Source organism: Bos indicus x Bos taurus, chromosome 16 (assembly GCF_003369695.1).
Source record: "Bos indicus x Bos taurus breed Angus x Brahman F1 hybrid chromosome 16, Bos_hybrid_MaternalHap_v2.0, whole genome shotgun sequence".
Lineage (NCBI taxonomy): Eukaryota > Metazoa > Chordata > Mammalia > Artiodactyla > Bovidae > Bos > Bos indicus x Bos taurus.
In genome coordinates this window covers 74,175,881-74,190,667 of record NC_040091.1, presented here as the reverse complement: position 1 = coordinate 74,190,667, position 14,787 = coordinate 74,175,881, and the positions used below count along the sequence as shown (strand labels likewise).

General features: G+C 43.6%; 1 non-coding gene across 1 annotated transcript; it reads right to left on the bottom strand.

The window, feature by feature from the left end:
* Positions 1-220: 220 nt before the first annotated feature.
* Positions 221-355, bottom strand: LOC113907094. The gene has a single exon (XR_003515088.1). It is a non-coding gene; the product is annotated as a small nucleolar RNA SNORA48 (small nucleolar RNA).
* Between the last annotated feature and the right edge of the window lie 14,432 nt (positions 356-14,787).

Sequence of the window (14,787 nt, the reverse complement as noted above, 5' to 3'; positions counted from 1 at the left end):
TTCAGACCCTTGGTGTTCTTGCTGTTGCAGATGATTTCCTGTGGATGAGCGACAGGTCTGGAAGCACAGAGCTGGAAATGAGCAAGCCCCAAGATGATGAATGCTTCCCAGCTTGCAAAGAATCCACCTGCTAATGTAGGAGACAAAGGTTTGATCACTAGCTCAGGAAGATCCCCTGGAGTAGGAAAGGGCAACCCAGTATTCTTTTTTCTTTTTTAATCTATATGTCTAGGGCATGAACCAGGCATGGGCACAGGGCAAAAGTCAAGCTGGGATAAACAAGGAGTTGTTTCATCCCCCACTGACATGAGACAGGCGCCATCAACCAGCTGCCACTCTACCCAGGTCAGGGACAACAACCCAATATTCTTGCCTGGAAAATTCCATGGACAGGGGAGCCTGGCAGGCTATAGTCCATGAGGTCACAAAAGCACTGGACTGAGCCAAACACCATATACATAAGGTGGTGAACAGCAGCAGGGGCTACTGTGGCCAAGAGAAAGCCAGCACTATCAGGCTTAAAACAGATCCAAACAATGACAGTTTCAGTAGCCAAGAAGTGTAGCAAACATTTCTGGTAGCAACTTAATTTGTTCAATGAATACAGGAATGAATAATATTAAAAAAGAAGTATTCTCTAAAGATGCGCATGCATCCTCACGATCAATTCAGTCACCTCAGCTAGGGGAAACGTAACCTCTTAGATTCTCAAAGAGCACTTTTGACCCTCCAAGGACATTGGACAGTGCCTGCATACGTTTTTAATCGTCATGACTGGGGACACAGTGCTACTGGCCTCCAGGTAGTAAAGACAGTCAATGCCTTAAACATCCTACCGGGCACAGGCTAACCCCGACCCCACTCCCGCCCCCCGCCCCCCGCAAGAAAAAAATCATCTAGCCAAAATGTCAATAGTGCCAAGGTTGAGAAGCTCTGCCCTAGAGGAATAAACATTTCCATATTTGCCCTACTTTCAGGATAGAGACAATCTTGGCATTAACCTTTTTTATGGGTCTGTAAGTATGACTACTGGGTAATGGGAGTCCTTTAGGGAAGGAGAAGGGCTTCAAGAATTGTATTTGATTTTAAAACCAAACTGGCTCAGCCCATTATTTTTTCCTCTCTACAAATTTAATACACTCTCCTTTGTGGATAATAAAGGAGTGGAAAAATAAGAGTCAAGTGATATCCTACAGGGATGTGCTTCCATGAGTTGGCAAAGCAAGATCTGAAATATTGATAATTAATCTATACAGACCTTGAGAATGGAAAGCTCTGTTGAGAGCTGGAAAGGTCAAGAAAGAATTGACTGAAACAAAACAAAACAATGTGAAAGGATAAGAGCTCCACGAAGGTCAGGGCTGGAGGAAGGCTTAGGGATGATATCGCTGCTCCTTTTCTACACAGGGAAACTGGAGTCTCGCGCAGCGTGCCCTGATAATGGCACAGTGAGACCCAAACTCAAGCTTCAGAGCTGTTGAGGTGAAGCAATGCCCCTAATGATTCTGCAGTGTCATCGCAATCAGCACAGGGACAGTTCTGATGGAGTATTTCTCTGTTTACTAGGGCATCGTCAGCTCTGACAGGGAGAGAGCTGAGAAGTGCTATCCTGTGAAACTGGGCTCTTTAATACAAGGTTGACAAAATGATACTAATACTCCTAATGAAAATTTGCACATCACTTTTACTTTTCTGGTTTATTTACATATGCTCTTTCTCACCTTCTCAATTTTCTCTACATGCAGTCTTCTTGTCTTTCTTTTTCCAATCATCCTTTGGATAGTGACCCATCCCCATTTCTGAAATTTTTCCTGACACACCCCCTCTTCATATGCATGTGTACACATGTGTGAATGCACACACACACAACATATAAAATAAATCCCTCCCTACTACATATTAATTCTATGCTTTACGCATCTTTCTGCAGTACAATAACCTGTGTCTTGTTGGATTTTGTGAAAACCAATAAACAACACCCCCTCTATTCCCCAGTTGAATTCAGAATCAATTGAGAAATAAGACACAGTTGTCAAACAGATGGATATAAAAATATAAACTTTATTGGTAAATTTTACTGGAGAACAGGGCTTAGATCTGCAGCCAAGTGTGCCTCCCTAATAATTTCCTCCAGAGTGAAACGCGCGCATCCAGTCCCAGGAGGAGCAGAAGTAGTGTGCTGTGGTGGGTGAGCAAGATGATGGAAAGAAAGAGGCCCCACACTTTCTCTTCCTGTATTTCGATAATTTTTTCCTTTCTTGGGGACCAAATATTTCAGAGTTGACATCAAAATATAGAGTCTGTCTCCTCTCTTAGATTGTGGGCAACTTGGGGGCAGGAATACCATATGGTCTATCTTTGTTTATTCAACTCCAAGTTTAGCGTCTGGTACATAGCATGCCTGCTAAATGAATGATGTTAGACATACTTCATGTCTTTTTCTTCTGCCTCATTTCATTCCTTTCAAACAGAAATTGATGCTGCCGGTCCTCCCCCAGCCAGCCAGGCTCCATCCCACCCCACACGTTACAGCAGCCAATTTTATAAAGCCCCTGCGGAGTCGTGTCACTTCCTCTTTTACCGAGGAGGGAAATGAAGCTCAGAGCTCTTTAGTAATCTGAGTATGAATCAAGCCAGCCAGCAAGCAAGTGGTAAAGCCAGCTTCAGTATGTGGACCTCCTCAGCCCTCATGTGCCATGAGCTTCTCTTTGCTGGCTCAGACCTCACCTCTTTCTGCATCCTCTCCCAAATTCTTAGCCAATCCTGACTAAGGCGGAAATTTGAATCGACTTGGTTTTTAATCTGGGCTTCCCTGGTGGCTCAGTGGTAAAGAACGCATCTGCCAATGCAGGAGACACGGGTTTGATCCCTGGGTCGGGAAGATCCCCTGAGGAGGAAATAGCAGCTCACCCCAGTAATCTGGCCTAGGAACTCCCATGGACAGAGGAGCCTGATGGGCTACAGTCCATAGGGTTGCAAAGGAGTCGGACATGATTTAGCGACTAAAGAGCGACAATTTTTAATATAGTGAGATTGTAGACTTCAGCTTAGTTGGGTTCAGTGGCCCAGTTACCACTAGAATCACACCAGCTAAAATAAAAAGGGGTATCTCTTGGCAGAGAGATCGCTAAGCTCTGTGCAGTCCCCCAGCCAGAGCCCATCTTTCCATCAGCCAACACCCCTCTTTCAAAGTTTCCACCCACCCAAGGCTCACCTTCAGGACATAGAGTCTATCCCGAATTCATTCCTTCTCGACAAACATCTCAAGGACATACTCCTAAGTACTGACCACATGTCTGGCTTCACACATAATCTTGACTCCTGTGTTCTACCTACCCGGTCAGGATCTCATTGCCCACTCCTGGCAAACCCACACACTCACCAGGACCATAGACTCTATCTCCAGCTTTCCCGGGTGCCACCTCAGAGCTCGCCTCTGCTCTGCACTGTCCTCAAGCTGATACCTGCCCGTCCTTGTGGGCAGGGCTCAGGTGAGATCCCGGCCCACTCTATTCTCTTTCTTCCATCGTCTCCTCACACCAAAGGCAAAGCATCAGGTCTTGGAACTAGGACGTATCATTTGTGAAGCAGGTTGGGGATGAGTAGATTTTATTAATTGTCCTCATTTTTAAAATGAAGACACTGAAATCTAAGGAGGCTTAGAAGCCCACCCCAGGTCACACCGGCATGATGATCTGAAGGGACTCAGGGCTTCAAAAATGTTGATCTTTGCATTCCTGAATGCATAATTCTGTCTCTTCACAATACAGCCAGACTCACTCTCTTGGCCTCTATGAGCCCCTTCCTGCCTCTTCAATCAGGAGGATGTAAAATGAGAGGAAAGAGAGAATCAAGGCAAGGCAAAAATCGTTTACAATTCAACATTGCTCTAATCTGACGTGACAAGGCCAAGTCCATCTCTTCCTGGTGCCAATTACTTAAAGGGCATTGATGCCATGGCACCATTAAAGTAACAGCCAAGACGAATTGTAGGACCTCGTGGATCAATGTGCTCAGTGTTGTTCAACTCGTTCAATGAAATAAAGCGGTAGATGATTAACCTTACCAATGTCAATGAGTTGTTGCCATCAAATTCAGCTAAATAATGTCCACGGCCCTCATTATAGAGTGCACTCTGAGGTAACTAATGTATTAATACCTTATTGGCAGATTATAAAGGGAGAGAATCTCCAGGGCAGGGCAACGAGTCTGAACAGAAGCTAAGATTATTTGATATTCTTAGAGGGGAACAGTGACAGATACAGATGCAGAGATGTGGACTGGGTCAGTAATTGAGAGGGAGATAGAAGGAAAAAAAAAAAAAAAGCAATGCCCAGAGCTAGTGAACGGTTGCCTCCTTGATCGGTGGGGTCTGGAGTACACAGACATTGACGGTGGACTTGAGAAGAAAACCGCAACTTGCCCATTTTATTTTCTTTTGGGATAGCTGTCTAGTTTGGGGGGGGTTAACTCATCCTTTTAACCTTAACCCAGCTGAGGATTTTAAAGAAATGGGAGCGTGCCTCCAAAGAAAGCAGTGAGTGGGTGCAGCGAGCAGTAGAAAGATAGCTTAGGAAGCATTTGATTCCTCATCTTGCCACCCTTCCCCACTGTCCTGGGGTGGTGAGAACCCCTTGAGGAACCTTGGCTCCTCGGCTAAGGCTGGCTTCTAGGCGTGGAGGCAAAGGGCAGTGGGTTGCAATTCAAGAGACTGGAGTTCTGCTTCTAGTTCCGCTGCCCTGGGTAAGGATTCTGCATGCCCAATTCCGATCTCTGGGTCTCAGGTTCCTTATTTGTGGAACAAGGGGCTTGGAGGACTGCAAACAGACTTTTTCAGGGTCTTGGACACCTGTAGGGTGATTTAGGGGATCCCGAGCAAAAACGCAAGTGGGCGGGGTAGCAGGAATCTGCGTCTTTTACCCGCTTCTATCTATCCACAGCAGCTTGACTTGCATACATTGTATATCAGGCTTCTGCATAGTATTTCATGGGAAAAATAGACCCCATTGCCAAACAAGACAAAACAAACACGGAAACAAACAAATCTGAAACAAAAACCCTGGACCGTGTAATCCCCAATATTTAATAATTTTTAACACTAAAATGTACTCTCTTAAAAGTGATAAATGAAGTCCATTATCTAGTCTTTGTAGCTACCAAATGCCATTCATACTGATTTTTTTTCTCCCCCCTAACAAATGCTCTGATTATCCTGGCACCGTGTGGAAATAACTTCGTTGTGTTTTTACCATTAGTACATGCATTAATGCCTCATGGGCTGGTGATAAGCTTCCAGAGGAGGGTGAGAGCATTTGAAAGGATGCCAAGCCCAGCGGGTGGAAAGGGGAGGGGTCCTCTAAGGGAAGAGGGGAATGGTAGATAGGAGGCAGAGATGCTGATGCAGAGAGCAGACATTGGGTCGCCCTTGTCGTGGCAACACTTATTTTATAGCCAAATAGGACTGTGCTTGTCCAGTGATTTCTGAGAACTATCTGCTCAGCTACTCCAAGTTCCACATTACTGGCTGGAGCTGGGGAAAATTTTTGCCTCCCTAATGTGCACTAAGTGTCTCATCTATCATAAGCTTCTGCTGGGGTGACTGGTTTTTGCTCTTACTCATTCCCCACACTATCTGCAAATGTTTCCCAGAACCCAAAGAAACTCTTTTCTGTTTATAAAAGCTTACATTTTCATTTCCTGAGCCTTGATCTGCCACAGGTCCTCCAGTTGGGCCAAAACTTTCTGTACCTACTCTGGAGTCCTTTCCTTGGTTACCTGTCCCCATTTGGGGATTTCCAAGTCAGTCCCTACAAGAGATGCTTGTATCAAAATCACACAAATGACTGTCATGGACTAGTCAGAACTCTAGTTTTTTTCATGTGTGTTCTTAGAAAGTGACGACTGTCTCTCGAGTTAGGAATGCTTATTTAATGTTTTTCATATACATTACCATATGTAAAATAGATAGCCAGTGGGAATTTGCTATATGACGCAGGGAGCTCAAATCTGGTGCTTTGTGACAACCTAGAGGGGTGGGATCGGGTGAGAGGTGAGAAAGAGGTTCAAGGTGGAGGGGACATATGTATACCTATGGCTGATTCATGTTGATGTTTGGCAGAAACTAACACAATATTGTAATCTTAATCCTCCAATTAAAAATAAATTATTTTAGAAAATTTTAAAAAGAATGCTTTTTCTCATCTAACTGTGTACTCATTGGTGGCAGAAGTCATTGTCATTTATTTGTTTTATTTTAGTTATTATCACTTTTATTGGGCTGGCCAAAAAGTTCATTTGGTTTTTTCTGCAATGGTGGTAAAACCTGAATGAACTTTTTGGCCAGCCCATTATCATCTCAATCGGTGTCTCCTGATAATGATGGATGATATATATTCCTTGGGTTACTTGGAAAAAATTCCTATTCTGAAGCCCCTCTCCTAGACTTTAAGTCAGTAGATATAGAAGGGTTGTCCAGGAATCTGTAATTAAAAAAAAAAAAAAAAAAGATCATGATCCTCATGATCACAAAAAGACTAGGAAACACTGAGCTATAGAATCAAGTGCCCAGCCCAGTGCCTGGCACCAACAGTTCTCAGCAAATGCTTGCAAAGAATAAAGACACTCCAGGATGCAGGCTAATGACCCAAGCCTAGCCCAGTGAGGAAGAGAGGGGCGCATGAGAAAAACCCATGCAATGCTCTGTGTTTCCTGAGAGTCCAGCCCGAAGGGACTGTGTATATGTCATAGACTCTCAACACCCCAGCCTCCACCTACGTTGCCAGACATGGAGCCCGTATCTGCAATACTAGTCAGTGTATTCAACAAGCAGACATTTAGACTGCACACCTCTCCCCAAAATTGTCCCCTTCAGAGTAGCAGATCCCAAGGAGACATCCAGACTGCTGTCCATTTTGGGCTGCTTCCCAGGGTCCCTGCTGCCTCCCGCCCTCTATCTGCTTTGCTATACCAGTGGAGTCCCTTTCTGTCATCCCTTGACTCATCGTGGGCTTCTCCCTGATGAACATCTCTGCTCCACGAAGGAGCAAGACTGTCTTGCTTGTCCACCAGGAACACCTCTTGGCAGAGACTTCCCTTCACTTTCTTATGCGTCTACCTGTCCCAGATTGTCGACCAGTCATCTGGCCTGAGTTCTTCTGCAGATGTGTCCCCTTGACCTTATCATGGCTTCCCAAATCTGGAAGATTTTGCATAGTTTGGTGATAACTCTTTGAGCACTCTGCACAAGGCTGGTGGCTGAGGGTGCAACAGGGAATAACATGCAACCTCTTTATCTTAGAATCACAGGACCTGTAAAAGGCCAGAAGTCCAACCCTGGCTACCCTCTGAAAAAAGCTATCTTAAGATTAAGCACAGATGACTATGCAGGCTCACAGAAAGGGCCTTGACCCCGAATGCTTCAGCAGGGAAGGTCTCCTGGAGGAGGTACTCCTTGATCCGCGTCTGAAGGAGTCAGTTGTCCAAGGACGAAAGCCAAGCCTGATGGGCATGTTAGGAAGAAGAAGCAGCATGCACAGAAGCAAATGTTTTGGTACTTAGATTCCCTACATTACTTGAATATCCTGGCTTAGACTCAGTTCCATTTAGGGAAAAGAGTTCTAGGATCGGGAGTCAGAAAGTTGTATTTTAATTATTTTTCTTTTTTTGTTGTTAGTCATTAAAAGAGTCACTGCTTTTCTTACAGTCTCAAGATTGTCTTCTCTGTAAGGGGTTTGGAGAGATTTATGATCCCTTCTAGTTTATTCTACTCTGAACCTTCCTGTAGTACATGTGTTGTTTTTTAGCATAATACACTGTTCTACTCGCCAGGTAATATTTGCATGTGTGTGCATTTGTGGGTGCACACAGGCATTCATGTATATTTGGGCTCATAAGACCCATCTAAGTATAGCTGCCTTTATTGTGGAATTAAATTGTATGTTAGGGAGAAGGCACACTTTTTTTTTTCTAGAATATCATACATTATACTACACACACATACACACACATATACAATCTCTGTGGAGTAGACCGCCCAAGAGGGGTGGGGGGTGGAGAATGGGCGAAGGGGAGCAGAACATGGGGCTGTCACAGCCTGCGGCTTAAAAAGGGCTTGAGCTGCAATTAAAAGACGCAGAGGCCAAAGGTTATTCCCTGGCATTTTGCTTGGGGTGGATAATTTTAGAGGGTGATGTGTCTTAGCTTGTTGAGATATTCTGAGAGACTTGCAACAGCTTAAGTCTGGCCAGCCTAAAATAAAAATCAGAAAGGCCAACACATTCAAAGATACCAGAGAGAAGCAGCACATTGGTTGACGTTAAATGGAGAAAAAAGTCAGCGTGATTGACGCTGCTCCTGGATCCTTATTTCTTGATTAATAGTAGAGATTGGATAATTTTAAAATTATTGATTATTTCCAGAGTGCATACACGATATCAGCTAGTCTTAGGCAGCCCTGTCACTGGGAAGGTTAAATACTCTCTGTACTTGATAATTACCTAATCACCATTACTCTTTTACATTCATTCTGCCCCAGAATTCATTATGACTGGGCTGGGTTATTAAAGCTTCCATGGAAAGAAATATAGCACCCTGTTGTTTGCACAGGATTTAGCAGTGAATAAAATACCCTACTCTACCAGGCTACTCCAGAAGAGTCCGGAATAGATTCTCCTGCCAGTGTGTTAAATTTGCTCGCAGGTTCACCTTTGTGTGTCCACCAGCATGAACTGCATAAGGGAATGCAAATGAGCCCCTACCTGGGGAAATCTGAGGCCAGAAGGAAGACAACGTGCAGGAGAGGAAGGTGACGGCAATTAAAGAAGGGATCGCCTCACTCCAGAATGTCCGAGGCCCTTTGGAGAAACTGCTGTTTCCCCCAAACCCTCTACATGGCCGCTTGCTAGCAGGTCTCCCCAGCGATCACCTCCATTGGTTTTGTCCTTTTGGCAAAACTGTTTGTTGAATCAATGTCAGCACTGCGAGTGAGGCCAGAAACCCCTCTCACAACCTTGGCCGAAGCAGGAATTCATGGGAGCTGCAAAGGGTTACGAATAAAATGCAGTCACAAAGGTAAGCTTGGCTTTTACAAAAGCTGCCCTTGGCTGAGATTACGATGAATGATAACCCCTAGTGCGGGTAAGGCAGTGGGGGATGAGGGGAGCTCATACACAGCTAGCTGCTAAGTCACTTCAGTTGTGTCCGACTGTGCGACCCCATAGACGGCAGCCCACCAGGCTCGCCCATCCCTGGGATTCTCCAGGCAAGAACACTGGAGTGGGTTGCCATTTCCTTCTCCTACAGCTAAGGGCTGTGTAAATTGATATAAGCTTTCTGGAGGGCGGTTTGGCAAACTGTATTAACAACCTTAATAAGGTGCATATCTTTGACGCATTTTCCTACCTTTGGGAATGCATAAAGATGTATCTCTAAAATATTAAAATATTAATAAGAAGCCTACATGTTGAACCACAGGGAATTGATTAGGTTAAGCATACTTTAAAAAAATAATATACTTTAAAAAAGTCAAGCTATGAACTATTTATTGATAGTGGAAATACCCCTTATCTATCTTTAAATTTTTTAAAAAAGGAGGCTATGAAAAAGTAAGATACAATACTTTTCCATTTAAAAAGGCATGTATGAATATGCACTACAAAAGTATGGAAAGATACAAGGATGACTGTTAACAGGAACTACAGGTGGTGCATACTGGGTGTTTTTGTTTCTCTGAATTTTTTTTAAAACTAATCTTATGGAGGTATAGTTGCTTTACAATGTTGTGTTAGCTTCTGCTGTACAACAAAGTGAATCCGTTGCATATATACGTATATATACTCTTTTCTAGATTCCCTTCCAATTTAGGTCACACAGGGCATTGACTCGAGTTCTCTGTGCTATACAGAGGTTCTCATGGGTTATCTAGTTGAGATATACCAGCGTATATATGTCAATCCCAGTCTCCCAAAACATCCCACCCGTCTTTCTCCCCGTGGTGACCGTAAGTCTGTTTTCTACATCTGTGACTCTATTTCTATTGCACCATCTTTCTAGGTTCCACATATAAGTGATATTATAGTATATCTGTCTTCCTCATTCTGACTTACTTCACTCTGTGAAATTGGCTCTAGGTTCATCCACCTTATTAGAACTAATTCAAATGTGTTTCTTTTCATGGCTGAGTAATATTCCATTGGGTATACATAAAGCAATCATTCTCCAATGAAAACTCAGTTCAAAAAAGAAGTATTATACTCATCTTGGACCATGGACAGACAAGCTTTAGAGAAAATGCCAATAATCTGGAAAAACAGAAAGATAAGCTAACCTGAAAACTTAAGTCTTTGAGCAACTTTATTAGCTAATTCTAGAAATATCTGCCTATGGACTTCTTAATATGTGGGATAATAAACACCTATTTTTAGTGGAGTTTTTGATTACTTAAAGCCCAAAGCAAAACATCTTGGGCTTCCCTGGTGACTCAGATGTTAAAGAGTCAGCTCTTTAACATCTCCCTGCAATGTATGAGACCTGGCTTCAATCCCTGGGTCAGGAAGCTCCCCTGGAGAAGGGAATGGCAATCCACTCCAGTATTCTTGCCTGGAGAATTCCGTGGACAGAGAACTCTGGCATGTCCATGGGGTCACAGAGTCAGACATGGCTGAGCAACTAACACTGTCACCTGAAAAGCAGATTAGTCATCCTTTGCCTCTCTAATTGCTTCTGGCTCACACAAAGAAGGTAGTTAGCTATGACCAACATATTTTAAAATGCTGTACGATAGACTTTTAAAAAGCTACCAGGGGTCAAAACACACTCTAGAGCTGCAGTATTTAAATGGTGTGGTACTGGTGCATAATAGGAAACAGAAAATACAGATACAGACTCATATATATATATATACACACACATACACATATATATATTTAATATATATATTAAATTATATATATTATATAAATTAAATATATATTTAATATACATATGGGAATTTGGTGCAAAGGGGATCTGATAGTGTAATGATTAAAAGTATACCCTGTGGAATTATTGTGCTTGGCTTTAAATCCTGGCCCCAGACAATTAGCTATGAAAATACAGGAAAGTTACTTAGTTTTAGTCATTTTCTAAGTTTTAGTCACCTCAGCTATAAAACATGAATAGCAATGTCTAGGACATAGTGTTGTTATGAGCGTTAAATGGCATAATATATGTAAGGATCTTAGTATATCATAGAAAAATTCTAAATTTTTATGGTGCTTGGTGCATGATAAAAGATATCTTGGCACCACTTAGGCACCATTTCAGAATCTTCTTCATCCACATTTTATTCCAGGCCAATGCCATCCTGTAAGTAGCCACTAGCCACATGTGGCTCTGTATAATTAAATTTAAATTGATTAAAGTTAACCAAAAACTAACAGTTCAGTTCCTCAGTTGCACGAGCCATATTTTAACAGTCCAGAGCCATATAAGGATTAGTGACTACCACACTGGACTGTGAAGATACAGACCATTTCTCTGATTGTGGAAAGCACTATCAGACGGCCCTGTTCAAGGGCTTTCTGTAAAAACTGGCTCGTGGAATTTAAGTTGACCAACTTCATGCAGGTGAGATCAGACAGCACTTGTCTTTGGTCCTTACCACTTATCTCTTACTTTTTGCTGGGGAGCATCATGCAGAATGTAGGTGAGAATGTGTTTTGCACTCATACAGGCCCAACCTGGAATTACAGGAGATATTCATGGGGCCTGTCTTGACCAATGACAAATTGAGTCAAGGGATACATTCTTCTCCTTTACATTTGAAGTGTATTTAGTAAAAATCCCAGAATATTCAGTAAAGTTAGTTTTATTTTTTTCCAAATAAAATTTTGTTTATTTTTAATTCATTTTCTTCTTGCTTCATAAATATGTAATTGACCTACAGCACTGTATAAGTTTGGAGAAGGAAATGGCACCTCACTCCAGTACTCTTGCCTGGAGAATCCCATGGATGGAGGAGCCTGGCAGGCTACAGTCCACGGGGTTGCAAAGAGTCAGACGTGACTCAGTGACTTCACTTTCACTTTTTTCAGTGTATAAGTTTAAGGCGTATCACCCACCCAATCTTTAATGCTTTGTTACAACAACCCTAGAAAACAAATGTATCCATAATCTATCACTGAGCAGAAAATGGGGTTGCAGAGTCATAAGCATAACATACATTCACTTTATCCATAAAACTTTGTTGTATTTATTCTCAAGTGCTTACACGTACCTACAAAGCTTCTGAAAGAACATTCGCAAGGCTGTTCAGCAAGACTACCCCTGAGAAGGGCACGTGTTGGGTTAGGCCATTATGGGGATGTCTTGCTTTTTCCCCCTATTTTCTATTTTCCTACAAATCGACTATTTCACTTTTTACCCCATTACTTTTGTAAAGATATATCCCCTCCCTAAATTCAACTCCCTTGTGCAACCGAGGGCCTTTTTCTTCTGGAGGTGGAGAAAAGAAATATGAGCTAGAGCAGAGAAGAGGGAACCTGGCACAGGGCAAGACAAACGGGGGCTTCGAGGCCTGCCCACCGGGGCCTCGGAACTAATTCCTTGCCAATGAAACATGCCGCACCTCTACAAATGACCCAATTTTGTTCCGTTTTAATATCCCACCGTATACAAGTTGCATATCTTCTTTATCCTTTCCTCTGCTGATGAACATTTAGGTTGCTTCCACGTCCTGGCTATCGTGAATAGTACTGGAGGGACCTAGAGAGTGTCATACGGAGTGAAAGTTAAGTCAGAAAGAGAAAAGCAAATATCATATATTAACACACATATTTGTCATCTAGAAAAATGGTGTAGGTGATCCTATTTGCAAAGCAGAAGTCGTTTCACAGATGGAGAGAACAACTGTATAGACACCAAGAGGGGAAGTGGGGGGATGACTTGGGAGATTGAGATGGACACATCTGATCCCACGTATAAAATACACAGATTTGGTTCTATGTATAAAGTACACTGGTGATTCTATGCATAAAGTAGACAACGGGCGAGAGCCGACTGCATAGCATAGGGAACTCTACTTAGTGCTCTGTGGCGACCTGAGTGGGAAGAAGTCCAAGAGGGAAGGGGGATAGGTATATATGGGGCTGATTCACTTTGCTGTACAGTAGATACAACATTGTAAAACAACTATACTCTAATAAAGTTGATTTTAAAAAAAGTGCCATTGACAGAATTCTTAATGTCTTGGAGCTGCCAAGAGTGGGAATCGAATCTCCACGTGAGGGGAGGGGCATGGGCCCCCTTTCCACTGGGCAAGGGAGCCCCCTTCCTTAGACTCTTCGCCTGGCAGCTTCCATCCACCCTGCCACTCTGCACCAAGCTGGGAGGATGCAGCGTCGGTGTCAGTCTGAGACCTGCTTTGAAGTGTGTCCCAGGCTTATTTCTGAATTATCGGGTCATCACAGCAGGGCCAGTGGTGGAGATGGTTGGCACAGATGACCTGAAATCGTGCCTCAAACCACCTCCTTCTCTCCCCCAGCTCTGAAGAGGCCACTCGGGGGTCAGGATGGTCTGGAGCTGGTGGAGGGTGGAGAGGAGAAGGGCAGGGAGAGACATGGGGGTTTCTGACGACAGAGGGGAGGGGGCACAGTTAGCGACGCCAGAGAAGCGAATCTGCGCCATGGAGGAAAGCCTCTCTCAGGCCTCTGAGCAGCTCTGTCTTGGCCCCTCTCTCCTCTTCCTGTCCCTTGCTTCCTCACCTCTTGCTTCACAGCACTTAGCACCTTCTCATTTCCTTTTCTCCTCCTTTCAAACCAGGACAGGGTTTGATCTCCCCAAGAGAGTGAGATAATCGCCGATCATCATTAGACAAGTAGCCTTTTCCCTTTTGCAGCAGCAAAACCTGGAATTAAACTTCAGATGCTGAAAGGACAAAGCCCTCAAGTGGTGAAGGCGGATTTTCAGAGCTTTAAAAGCCTCCCCAGGAGTCTCTGACATAATATATCTAGCCCTCGTTTGATGAGAATGAGGAAAAAAATAGATGATACATATAGAAATATCCATATACTGCAGTCCTTTCCACAACCTGCTGGGGTAAGCTATTCCCCATTTTATGGAGGAGCGGCTGTGTCAAAAACATGAAGTAACTTGTCAACATGTGACAGAAGCAGGGTTTTAACCTGGGATGTCTGGCTGTGGGTTTCGGTGCTTATCAACCTACTATACTCTTTCTTATAAGTGTGTCTGGAGCGCTGATCTCCGGAAATCATCTGTGAACCTTGTGGACAAGGGACTTCAGGACAGCCAAGGGATAGAATGTGAATCAGAGAGACACTTGGGATAGACAGAATGTAAGCAGTTCCCTGGCAGGAGCACCCCATGGCAAAGGTCTCAGTAGACTGTAGAATGTGCCATCGTAGTGTGGCAGAGACTCAACGTGCTCGAGGGGAAGTGGAGTCCCAACAGCAGGTGGAATTGAATTAGGTCCCCAGGGACTAGGAGCAACCTTTCTCTCTTTTAACCTATTCCATGCTAAATGTGACATTTAGGAAGCCATCGCTTGACCCTGCAGAAATCTGCACACAAGCCTGCCTTCTGTGTTCCCTCTCCACTCTCCCAGCTCGTTCTCAAGTTCACACTTCATAGGCTGGACAGGACAATGCCTGTGACCTTCATCCCTGTTTCTAGGACCTTATTGCCCTTGAGGATTCAGCCCACAGTCTCTGGTTATCATAGCATTCCAGGATTTTAAATGCCTCTTTAAAAAGTTGGTGGATGGAAAAACCACATCCACTGTGGAGTTTTGCA